The 13,232-nt window shown below is 38.2% G+C and overlaps 1 protein-coding gene across 1 annotated transcript in view; it reads right to left on the reverse strand.

Annotated features, from left to right (window-relative positions):
• Nucleotides 1–13,232, reverse strand: part of LOC109420204 (agrin) — a 351,745-nt gene that overhangs the window by 137,271 nt on the left and 201,242 nt on the right. The gene's annotated exons all lie outside the window — the stretch shown is intronic.

A 13,232-nucleotide genomic window follows, 5' to 3' on the forward strand; every position in this document is an offset into this window, starting at 1 on the left:
ATGTCTCGTGTCCGTAGAGAACCACCGGTCTTATTAACGTCTTGTACATGGTACATTTGATGCGAAGGTGAATCTTTTTTGACCGCAGTTTCTTCTGGAGCCCATAGTAGGCATGACTTCCAGTGATGATACGCCTTCGTAATTCACGGCTCACGTTATTTTCAGCCGTCAGCAAGGAACCGAGGTAGACGAATTATTCTACCACCTCGAAAGTATCCCCGTCTATCGTAACATTGCTGCCAGGTGTAGAGCATAAATCCGTTTATGATTACGCGAAGACTGAAAGCCGAAAATACCCGTAATATAACCACAATCACAGTCGATCCCCATATATAATCTCTACCTGTCATTATTCCGGCACCTCCAGAATTTCTCAAGATTTTGTTTTGAAATTACACCCTGAAAATATTCTTGATTCACTTCTTTCAGGCATTTCTTGAAGTTCTTGAAAATTTCGATGAAAATATTATTTTATGTAACTTTAATTTTTATGTTTTACTGCACATTTTTGAATTACAACTAAAACTTGTTCAGAATTCATGGCGGAATGGCACAATGTTCACTGGAATAACTAAGACATTATTCCAGAAATTTTATTATAATTTATTGAATTTCTTCAGAAATTTCGCCGGAATTCTTCCAGTTTTGCTTTCAGAATACCTTAGTGTTCTAAGCGAAATTTTATTAAAATTCTTCTGGTTTTCTTCTCAAAGTCCCACGAAATTCACACTCAAATGCTTTTAAAATTGTTCCTGGAATTCTCCTACAATTCATTCTCAAAACTCTAAAGAGTTTCATCTGGAATTTCTTTGACTAAATTTTGAGTTTCCTCTAGGTTTTTTTTATTATTTTTTAGGCGCCGCTTATGAATCCCAAGGTGATCTTGCTGGAATTCTTAAAAGAAAGTTCCCTTGATTTCCTTGAAAACCCTTACTTAAAATTCATCAAAAAACTCCTCTAGTTCCTACACATTGCTACTGATGAAAGCAATGGGTTTGGATTTTTGTCCTGCAACATATATAGAATTGAAATGAAATCATTTGCTTCCAGAGGTTCAGTCTAAAGTTCTTCCTATGACTTCTACTGGGATTCTCCTGAAAATTCTACTAAAAGCATTTTTATCTCCAGAGATTTCTTTGAATTTTTTGGGATTTCTTTATGAAGTTGTTCCATTGGCATTTTCAGAAATTCTTCCAAAAATTTCTTTACAAATCCTACAGATTGTTAATTGAGGATTGCTTTGAAGATTCTTCCTACCTTCTTGAAGAAGTCTTTGAGAAATTTCTTTTAGTGATTCGTGCAGAAATTCCTACAAGTATTTTGTTTAGAAATTGCTTTTGCAGTTCCATCAGAAATATCTCTTTGAATGCCTTAAGAGATTCCTGCAGAATTTGTTCGGATACTTCTCCTAGGATTGTTCTTAAGTTTTTCCAGAAATCGTACAAAAATTACTGAAGAACTCTTTAAGGGGCCGCTCATAAACTTAAGTCTACGAGGGCGGAGAGGGGTATCTAAGATGACCAAAATTTGGTCTAAGAAATTCCTGAAAGGATCCAAAATTAATTTTTTGGAGGAATTCCTGGACCAAAATTCCTGAAGAAATATATATTTCTGAAGTGATCTCTTGATCAACTTCTGCATGAATGCATAGGAGAATGAAGAAACACTTCAAGATACCTTGTTACTTCCGTTAAAAATCTTGAAAAACTTCTGAAGGAACTCTGCAAGTAATTCCAAGGAAAATATGCTTGAGTAATTTCTGCAGAATTTCCTGATCAATCCGTGGTGGAGCTCCTTTAGCTATCTCTTAAAAATGTCTGCAGAAATCACAGACAAAGGATACTGGTGGAATTTTCGAAGAAATACCTCAAAAAATTGCCAGGGATCCTTGGAGAATTTTCTGTAGAAATTCTTGGAAGAACTGCTGCAGATACCTCTGCAGGAATTCTCAGAAACAAATATTTTACAGTTTCTGAACCGATTTCCTGGACGAATTCTTCAGAGAGCCATCAGTGGCCATCAGTTAATTGAAAACATTTTTTAAGGAATCTGGAAGAATTGGAGAGTTCTTCGTAGGTATTCATAGACAAAATTCATGAAAAAATCCTTGAAAAATGCTAATGAATTCAGGAATAATTTCTGCAACAATTGTTGTGAAACCCTCTGGAAAAAATCTGAAAAAAATCCTGGAAAATCCAAAGCAGTGCCTGCAAGAATATTAGGAAGAACTTTCAGAAGAAATTAAAAAAAAAATACCTGAATAAATGGAGTAATACCTGAAGGAAGGTTTGGAGCAAGTCAAGCTGTACCCAAGACACAGAGCTAGCGCTATTCAGCTTCAGTTTCTCAAGCTAAAGTTGGCTTAAGAGTTTTTTTTATTGCACTCTTGTTCAATAAAAATGTTCGTTGGGTAATTTCTGGAATGTTTTTGAAAAAAATGCTGAATTTCTGGCAAAAAATTCGGATCTCTCCAAGGGCTGAAAGTCTCTTTAATAAAGACAAATCAATTAATCAATCCGAATTTTTGTGATTAAAAATCTCCTGGAATTGCATCTTTTGAAGAAACGTTTAAGAAAACTTCTGCAGAATCCCCTAGAGAAATTCGTACAAGTTTTTTTCGGAAAAGTTCCATAGGAAAACTGCTGAAAAAATGCTGACAATATTTCTGAAATGTTTGAAGAAATACTTGAAGGTGTTCAAGCACTTTATGTAGCAACCCTTGCAGGCATCTCAAGAATTTCTTAGGAATTCCAGGAGAAATTTCGAAAGCAATTCCGGAGGAACCTCGTGGAACAGTTTCAAGATGATTTTTTTTTGTAATTCATAGAGAAAATCCTGAAGAGAATACTCCTGGGGGAATACTTGAAAGAAACTTTCAAAAAATCGATGGACATAAATGCATTCTTAAGAGAAACTAAGATAAATCTTCAGATGAATTCTTGCTAAAATTACTCCAAGAAATCTTGGGAAAATTTCCTTTTTTAAACATTCCAATAAATCCTGAGAAAAACCAAAGGAATCTCTGGCGATGTCCCTGAAGTTAATTCCGGGGAATTTTCTAGAAATTTAAAGAATTCTTGCTAAACTCGTATTCCAGCAGGAATGTCTTCCTCGAATGAAGTCATTTCCTTTTCAACTGTGTTGAAGACACCAGTCTTCCAACATGTCTCAATTCTCCAAAATAGATCAAATTAAAAATAGATCGATCAAATCTGAAAATTGTTCGCTGGGCATAAATGGGTTAAGACTGTAAGCCAGACTAAATTCCGTAGAAGTTATGGATATGCAGAGGTTTACTTCCATACCCGCATTCTTTGTTCAATTTCGCTTATTCTGATGAATCACATAAGATAGGTAACGGTATCTCATTCCACTCAAAATCTTCACTCGCTCAGGCCTAAAATGTCCAAAAACTTCATCAACTTTCATTTAACGTTAATCCATCAATCCTGAGTGGCACGCGCCAATCTTTACAAGTTTCACACTCAACTGAACTCATTTTTCATCTACCTCATACAAATAGGAAGAATGCTTCAGTTTTGACGAATTGCTACTAATGCACTTCTCGGACAACACCTTCGGGCTCAATCTGCTCTAGGCAATACGAGACCGTTGCGCCTCCAACAAATTGTACGTCTTCATTATAACCTCTCAACATTGCCCTCGGAGGCAAGCCCCCGGAAACCATCACATTTCACCTTTTCTCCATTCATCATCCTTGTGCAGGGGGAGGGCGCACTGGATGCCACCGTCGTCCATCCCATCCACCTATTCGGCTTCGATCAACTTGTCTCGATGCATAATTAATAGATTGAAAAATTATGATAATTATCGCGTTGTTGGATTGGCACTCCCCTCTCTTGCGCGCCAGCAGGTTCACACATAGATTGGAGCTTCCCTTTCGGGTGGTGGGAAGCGCTTAAATACCTGGTTAATTATTTTCTTCGCTCGCGAGAGGTCCACCTTCCCCCGAAGGGCCAGTCAGTAGAAGTTGACGTGTGAACGAAGCTATTTACCTAGAAAGAGAAGAAAGGAAAATTCCATTGTGAATTGTGCAAGATTGGGTGGAGGAGGTTTGCTGGAAGAACTGGTTGGCTGTAAGACTTAGGGGCTGTCCATAAACCACGTGGTCATTTTTTTGGGACTTCTCAACACCCCCCCCCCCTCCCCCGCGAGGTCATTTGTCCATACAAATTTTTTTATTTGTCCATACAAAATGCTCATAGGCCGAACCCCCCCCCTCATGACCACGTGGTTTATGGACAGCCCCTTAATGACCGAAGAAATGCAATTAATGATGACTGATGCATTCGAAAGGTGATTGAATTTTCTTCTGGTATGAAGATGAGCGAAAATTGCCAAACCATTTTTATGCACTTCTAATAAAAAGCAGGTAAAAATAGAACATAACGACCTTGATTGTTACGGAGCCTGGAACCCGACAAAAGTTGAGAAGCAACTTGACGGTCAACGTGAAGTGATCGAAAGATGAAAGCAGCACTTCGACGACCACCTGAGTGATTCAGAGAACGGAACAACGCGTAACAAAAAAATAAGCAAATATCAAACTCTGGCCACATTTGAACTATTTGAGAACTATAATCACATAAACAGTTGCGAGTAAGTAGTTGTTCAACAAATGAACATAAGAACGTAGTAAACTTCACTGAGCAACGCAATGAGATTCCGCAACCATCAGAAGCTGAAACGAGCGAAAAGTGCGTAAATCATTTGAAATCAATTTGCCATACCATCTTCGACTTTGAATTGCAAACGATGATGGCTAGCCATTAAGGAAGCTGCTGCTGCTGCTGTTGAAAGTTGATCGCACGTAAGTTCAGTCCAGTACTGGTAGATCCCGGACGGGTGCGGTTAATTATTATGATCGAATGCTCTTGTAGCATCATCGTACAGCAGGTCGGGTGCCCACGGTGGGAAACAAGGTCAGTCGGCTGGTGGTTGTGCTGTTTTTTCGCACGCGTGCTCTCGTAGCTCACGTTTTTCTTTCCTATAGTCTAGCAAGTGGTTAGTTTAATCCGCCACGGTTAACCAACAGCTTCCTTTCAACAACAACAACAACAACAATGCCGGGGAGAGTGGTTATTTTGGATCGCTGATCTATTCTTATGCAGCTTTTAATTCAGGGTCGAACGTATTCAATCGCCGCTGGTTAAATGTAGAACGAAGTTTGCAATGAACTCTTTCCCTGCCTTTCGCGTTGATCTAGTTTTAGGTTGGAACTGTTTTGTTCAGTGAATGGATCAATTAAATATGGGTTAATGCCTCACGTGGAAGCAAATGGAAAATAGAATGTAGTAACAGGTTAAAAGGCACATCATGAACAGAGAAATGGCATGCTGCTGAGAAGAGAGGAAAAGCGAATAAATCTATACTTGAAATAAAAGTTGGAAAATTAGGTGAACTCATTATCGAACTGTATGAAATAATTTCAACTAATTTTGGCGTAATTACTGGAGGTTTTTACTGGAAAAATTGACAATTTTCAATGTAGTACGTTAGGTCGATGCAAAAAGTACGTTACATCGAATTTGCTATATCGAGGGTATGCTATATTAAGGTTACGTTTTATCGAAGGTTACCTGTCGATACAATGCATCTTAAATGAGAGAAGAACAAGAAAACGACTCTCAGTGGGCATTATATGGTGTACTAGATCTATCTAGGTGTATCAAAAGGCCTGTTTTTCTCTGTGTTTATGCGTAAACTGAAGTTCGTAATAGAAAAGCAATACTGTAATAGTTGGTAGCGATCTCTGTAACGATTGTCGGCATAATCGATGCAGTTCCGATGCAGTGTAGCTGATACTATGTAATTTATGTTTGTAGATGTAGACAACCGATTTTTTTTTATTCCGTGTCGGGTATTTCCATCACTGCGACCATTGTTTTGATCTATTGTGATATATTCCCCATTTTGTTTTTAGCTTTGTCCATATGACATAGCACTATTGGAAGTGATTGTCAATGTTGGACTTATAGCATTACTCCAGCACGGTATTGCGTACTGAATGTAGTGCACTACCGTACTGGGATTTGTTCTCCATATTTCAAAGGGTTCTAACAGCCCTTTGTCGAAGAACCTAATTCTAGTATTGAAAGTTGCCGGACAGTGGCATAATAAGTGTTCCGAGTCTTCTTTCTCTGCTTCACAGAAGCGACAAAAATCATCTTGAAGTTTTCCAATCAGCTTCAAGTGATATCGGCTCGGACAACGGCCTGTAACTAGACCAACATATATACTGAGATCTTTCTTGGAAAGTTCTAGTATTTTGCGAGTCATTTTAACGTTCGGAGTAATAAAACGTTTTGCCTGCCTCGCTATAGAAGTGTTTTTCCAATTGGCATCCACTTTCAAAGTTTTCCAAGCTTTCAGCTCCATTTTAAGAGATGCAGCAGAAAGCCCACAATTCCACAATGGCCAGGAACCCAATATAAATTGACTTGATTACGACAAGACAGTTTTTGAAGTGATTGAATACAATCCCACACATGTTTAGATGTGCATGTCGCCGACCTCAAAGCATTCAGCGCTGCTTGACTGTCAGACATGATGCAGATATTTGAATGCCTGTAATTTCTGCGTAAGCATATTACAGTACATTCTAAAATTGCTTGAATTTCAGCTTGAAATACAGTGGGCCACTTGCCCATAGAAATCGATAGGTTTATCCCAGGACCAATCACTCCTGCTCCTACTTGATCATTCAGTCTTGAACCATCTGTATAAAATACAATTGATCCTAGACGAAGATCTGGACCACCTAACTCCCACATTTCACGGGATGTGTCAATCACTCGATATGAACAATTGAAATTGTATTTTTTTCTCCATCCAATCTCCATTATTCAAAATCAAGGGATTAACGTTAAATTGTTTAAGAATACTGAGATGCCCAATAAGGTCACCTTCCAAGAGGTTCACAGATCTCTTGATCCTTAGCGCACTCTTTTCAGCTTCTAGTTGCAGAAATTGATGCAATGGTAGCAAGCAAAGCAAGGCATCCAATGCTTTGGTTGGTGTACTCCTCATTGCACCAGTTATTGAAAAAGTTGCTAATCTCTGAAGCTTTTCTAGCTTTTTTTGAGCCCCTTTTTCTTCAGTTTTTCTCCACCATACCAATGAAGCGTAGGTTACCCTGGGTCTCACAATTGCCGTATAGATCCAATGGATCATTTTTGACTTTAATCCCCATTGCCTACCAAAAGTTCTTTTACTTATCCATAGAGCATTTGTCGCTTTGGTGATTGCTTGCTCTAGAGGAAAGTTCCAGCTTAGGTTGCTGTCAAGGTATACCCCAAGGTATTTAACTGTATGTGAAAGTTCCAGAAGTGTACCTTTCAATATAATATCTTTTATTACATATTTTCTCTTTCGCGTGAATGGTACAATAGTGGTTTTAGAAGGGTTTATGTTTAGTCCTTCCCTATTACACCACGAAGAGACAAAATTTAAAGCACTTTGCATTCTGCTAGTGACGATACAATCATATTTGCCTCGAACTAATATGACTATATCGTCTGCGAAGCCAATAACTTCGAATCCCCGAGATTCTAAATTTTTGAGAAGATCATCAACTATTAAAGACCACAATAGAGGTGATAGTACGCCTCCTTGTGGGAACCCTTTCACCGCTTTAATACTAATAAAAGAGTTTCCAAGGTTTGCTGATATCTCTCTCTTAGATAACATCTCGCTAACCCAATCTATGATGCATTTGTCAAAATTACGTTTTGTCATTGCAGATATCATTGAGTTATGAGATGAGTTGTCAAATGCTCCCTCAATGTCAAGGAAAGCCGCAAGTGAAATTTTCTTTGCTCCCAAAGATCTTTCTAGTTTTGTAACAACTGCATGTAACGCTGTTACTGATGATTTGCCTTCCTGATATGCAAACTGATATTTGCTGAGAGGAATTTTGGCCATATATGATGATTTTACGTATTCATCAATAATTTTTTCCATAGTTTTAAGCAGAACTGACGATAAGCTTATCGGCCTGAAGGATATTGGTGAGGTTTTATCCTTTTTATTTGCCTTTGGGATAAAAGTTACCCGCACTTTTCGCCAATCTTCTGGAATGTAGCCTAATGCTAAACTTGCTTGAAAAAGTTTTGTTAATATGGGTGTTAAAATCGCCTTACCCTTCTGCAGTAGTACAGGAAAAATTCCATCTCTACCTGGTGATTTGAAGGGTTCAAAGGTGTCAATCGCCCATTCAACTTTATTCACATTGAAAATTTTTTCGGCCAAGGTAGAGGCATTTGTCCTGGATCTTTCTTGCCCAGTCGTTTCATTCATTGTTGTATGACTGATCGTCCTGGTATTACAGATGCCAGTTCCTAATGCAGATGTACTTTGGTCTTCATTTGAATTAATAATAGAACAGGGGAAGTGAGTCATCATTAGTTCTAAAGTTTCATTAGCAGTTGTAGTGAAAGAACCATCTTCTTTCTTTAAAGTACCCAGCCCATTAGAGTGATCTTTAGCAAGGATTTTTTGCAACCTTGCGGTTGCAGGAGTATTTTCAATGTTTTCACATGTATGCCTCCAGTGTATCCTTTGCGATCTTCGTATTTCTTTATTATAGGAAGTGAGGGTTTCTTTATATTGAGCCCACTGTTGTGTTCGTTTCGCCCAGTTAAAGAGTTTCCTGGTCTTTTTACGAAGTTTTTGTAATTTGTTGTTCCACCATGGTACATCTCTATTTGTAGACTGTTCCTTGACGGCGCAACACTTATTAAATGCACGCATAATCAAATTTGAAAATTGTTTTGAGGTTTCCTCAAACGATTCAATAGTGTTTGTGTTAATTGCTAACGTGTTATCCAGTGCTGCTAGCTCTATATTATACATATCCCAGTTTGTCTTTCTGGGATCTCTAATGGTTTGTATGAGTTGTTGACCAGCATCATATTCAAACAATATTTGCTTGTGATCAGATAACGATATTTCGTCTGACACATGCCAATTTTTGATCTTATCTGTGATAGTTGGACTACACAAAGATAAATCAAGAACTTCCCCTCTATTAATATTCATAAAAGTTGGGACATTTCCTCTGTTGCATACATCTATGTTATTGTTGGAAATATATTCTAAAAGGTACTCACCTCTGTAGTTGATGTCCGTGCTTCCCCATACAGTGTGATGGGCATTTGCATCACATCCTATTATAAATGCCTTATTTTGCCTTCTGCAGTATTTGACAAACGCCGCTACTTCTGGTGGAGGCACCTCTCCCAGGTCTCCAGGAAAATATGCAGATGCAATGCAAATTTCTGTTTTCCCGTGAGTTGTTGGTACCTCCAACATAACTGCAACGATGTCCTTATTTATGAATTCAGTAATTGGCACTATTTTTAAATTTCCCTTTACTAAAATTGCAGCTCTTGGAACGAGCTGCCCATTATCGTAAATCAAATCAACTTACCAGAAGTTGTAGGAATTCCTAGTATCCTACTCTTATTTGCCCACGGCTCCTGGATGAAGGCAACATCCAGTTTGCTCTCAGTGAACCTTTTACAAAGTATAGCGGTTGCTCCCTTTGCATAGTGAAGGTTCACTTGGACGAATTTTAAATTTTTAGGGTTGAATTTGATCTGGTTCACCGCTTGGTCGGGGATTTAATGCTGCCCCAACATTGGTTCTGCGGCTACCTTTATTTGAACACTTCGCTCCTTGGATTTTCACGTCTCTGTATCCTAGTGCTGATTCTTCGTTTTTCGTTGTGTTTGTATTTTTTTCGATACCGATACTTGTAGCGTGGCCAGAGTTTTTAGGGATTTTTGTGCTCTCTTAACACCACTGGGTCCTGGGATTTGAGCACTTTGATCTACGACCATTATGCCATCTCCAGTACTTGTATGGGTCTTGTGAGAATCACAACCATCCCGTAGCTCTGGTCTTTCACTACTGCCTTCCTCTTTTGATATTTTTTCCTGAGGTTAGCATATCCGAATTTGAAGTCCAAACTAAAATCACTTTTTTTGATAGAGTTCAGAGATCCTCAGTCAACTGTGAAAACTAGTTCAACATGTTGGTTTTTAACGTTACGTCGGAGTACCCTCCACGTATCGACAGCCAATCCATCATTTTGGCTCTCTAATAGAGCCAGAATCTCTTCGTTGGAGTCTTCTGCACTCAATGGAAAGAAACCAATAAGTATCTCTGGACGGGGGATATCCTTTTCTTCCACCGCTAAAAGCTCCGCCCCTGCCCAGGGATTAACTGAAGGAATAATGCTTTTTAACCAGTCTGCAGTTTCTTGATTTTTGCAAACGATGATTAAATAGCCTGACTTGAGCACACAATTGCCAAATTTAGGCTTAAGTAACTCTTTACGTTGGCCTGCCACTTTTTTCAATATATCTTTCTGAATAGCAGTCAGTTGTTCAGTTGAAAGCTCTATATCGGGGTATCCTTTTGGGAGTACCCCCAGCTTTACATAATTCGTGACATCCCGGTATGATGGCTTGATCTTGCCTTCAAATCCCTTTTGGGGTATAGGAAGTCCCGATCGAGCCGCGTCAAGCCGGTTTTGCACATTGCTGCTGGTCACCTGAGGTTTATGGGCACCTCCGTTGTTGCGCGCAATTTTAGCTGGCGTTGGATTGCCGCTGGTATTTGATCCATTCAAGTCCGTATTTCTTTGGCGCTTGGATGAATCGTTAGGTGGTATTAAAGCCAAAAGATGAGCATCTTTTCGGCTATACCCACTCTCGACGAGCCTCTTGAAGCGGTTTTGACCCGCTCCGCTTAGTTTAATTTTAGTTGTCCTCTTAATTTCCTGTGTAGAGGTATTTAATTGCACCTCAGGATTTAGGGGGACCGGAATTGATGGCGGAGAGGATAGCAGGGTGACGTTGATTCCATCTTCGTAGTCGTCATCATCATCGTAGCTATCATCATTATCGGCGCCATCGTTATCGGAGTTGAGGATGGATGAGGAGACGGAGGGTGTTGCTTCGCTTTGGAGTTGCAAATCATCTTCCTCATTTTCTCTATCAATCTCCATCTTTGATCCACTCATGATATCGCTAGAACATAAAAAAATAGGACGATTGCACGATAAAAGCTTCAATAAATAACAATAAAAAAAAATAAATAAATAAAAATAACGAGCACGAAATATAAGCAACAAACGTCAATTAGTAATTTAGGTATAATAAAGAGAAGAAAAAGGAAGATTAAATAACACAATAATAATTTCTGTAAGTAGAATAACACTTAAATTTGGATTAGATCACACAAAAAAAATAAATAAACAAACAGTTGAGTATTTATGTAAGAAGCATTTATCCCCAATCTCCCCCGAGGACTGCAATTTTGCTTTGTTTGCGGTGTATACACACCACCGGCATTGTGAGTGTGTTACTCTCACGTATTGAATTTCAACAGTTCCCCCCGCAGTTCATGCAAGTGAACCGAGAAGCACTGAGAAGGCAAAGACACCCGAAAGGATTTATTTTGCCGTTAAATTGCTTTCAGGTTTTAATCGTATCAAAACGGCAGCCCAGCAAATTTCGGTACTTGTGGGATATGTGTTGCACTTTTTCGCCACTTGATTTTTTTTTTATCTGGATTGTTATTCACACCACCTCACTTTCCATACAGATGGTAGCATAACTTGTATGCAAGTTGGGCTTTGTCTTCCCCACACACTGCACACTTATATTGTTCCGTCTCATTAGTCGAAACCGCAAGAAACTAAAACTGCTATTTTAGCACACAATTTGCAATTCTGTTGATTACTCACATAAAAGAAGTAATTCTTACCACTTCGGACTTATGCACTTTAATCAGTCGCAAAATTAGGATGCACTTTCACCGCGAAAAATCCGAAAAATTTGGGAGCTGATTTCCAGAACACTTGCGAGGCTAACAGAGTTGCCAGTTTCAACTGGCAACCGATGTATTCAACTGGCAACCGATGTATTCAGCCCAGTATTGTTCCAAAATACTACAATATTTGTTCTTCCAACAATGTATGTGACTATGATCCCTATAAAACCGCCATAGAACCATGATCCAGTTAGTAGTCTATAGTAGTTGGTAATTCGTAGTTAAGTGTGAATAGTAGTTAATATTCCTAGTATAAGCGATACTCAGGAAGAAATACCGTGGGGTGCCCTAATTTCGTGCGGGCCCAAACTTCGTTCACTTCTGACATCTGAGAGCATGATCATCTTATTAACAGCGGAATCATCCAAAATTAGCTATAACGATAAAACTGCATTCGATCTCAATACAATTCACAAAAAAATAAATTAAAAATTTGAAACATGTCAAAGATTAAAAAATAAATTGCAAATGTATGCAAATAGTAGATGTCATATTCAGAGATACGAGAAAACCAACACTCACGGAAGTGAACAAGTATTTCGATCTCTAGCAAAAGTAAATATTCCAATTTATGTTTGATTATTTCAATTCAATATGATTTATTATAAAACGCAATAGAATTACCTAAAAATGTTGATTTCTCATTTTGTTTCAACATTTATGTTGTTGGCGAAATTAGGAACCCACAATTTGTATGGGTCCCTAATTTCGTGCACTCTTTTTTATAATTTTGTTTTAGAGGTTCATGTGTACTTGTGGTCATCGCATGATTCGGTTATTAATAATAGTTCTAATAACTATTTAAATTGGTTTAAAATTAGCTAGGGACTGTCCATTAACTACGTAGAAAATGAAAAAAAAAAAACAAATGTGAGAATATGTACTAAGTATGCTCGGGATGTTTTTTTATCCAAATATTGGGATTAGTAGCTTACAGCCGATAGTTTCATTCAAGAAAATAATTGTAAGCCTTGTCGCCAGAACACAAATTTGGAAGACGACACTTTTTAGAACTAACCTCCCGAGGAATGTGCCTATTAATGGCACATAAAAGCTACAATTAGGTACAAAAATTAATTGATTCACATTACTGATCATCAGCAAAGTTAGTAAAAATTTGATTCAAATGGCAAACAATATATTGTTTGATTAAGATGTGAATTAGAGAGCATAACCAAAAAAACCCAAAACCCTTTAAACTACAGAAGGATTTTTGGAAATCTTAATGTAAACATCCAGGACGAACGTGGGAAACAGCAAATATTCACTCATATTTCGTCACAGACATCGATTTTATCTACACGTTATGGTTTCATGGGTATTATATGAGTATGCTACGTTTTGAAAATTAACACATTTAGGCGAATTCT

The sequence above is a fragment of the Aedes albopictus genome, chromosome 2 (genome assembly GCF_035046485.1).
Source record: "Aedes albopictus strain Foshan chromosome 2, AalbF5, whole genome shotgun sequence".
NCBI lineage: Eukaryota > Metazoa > Arthropoda > Insecta > Diptera > Culicidae > Aedes > Aedes albopictus.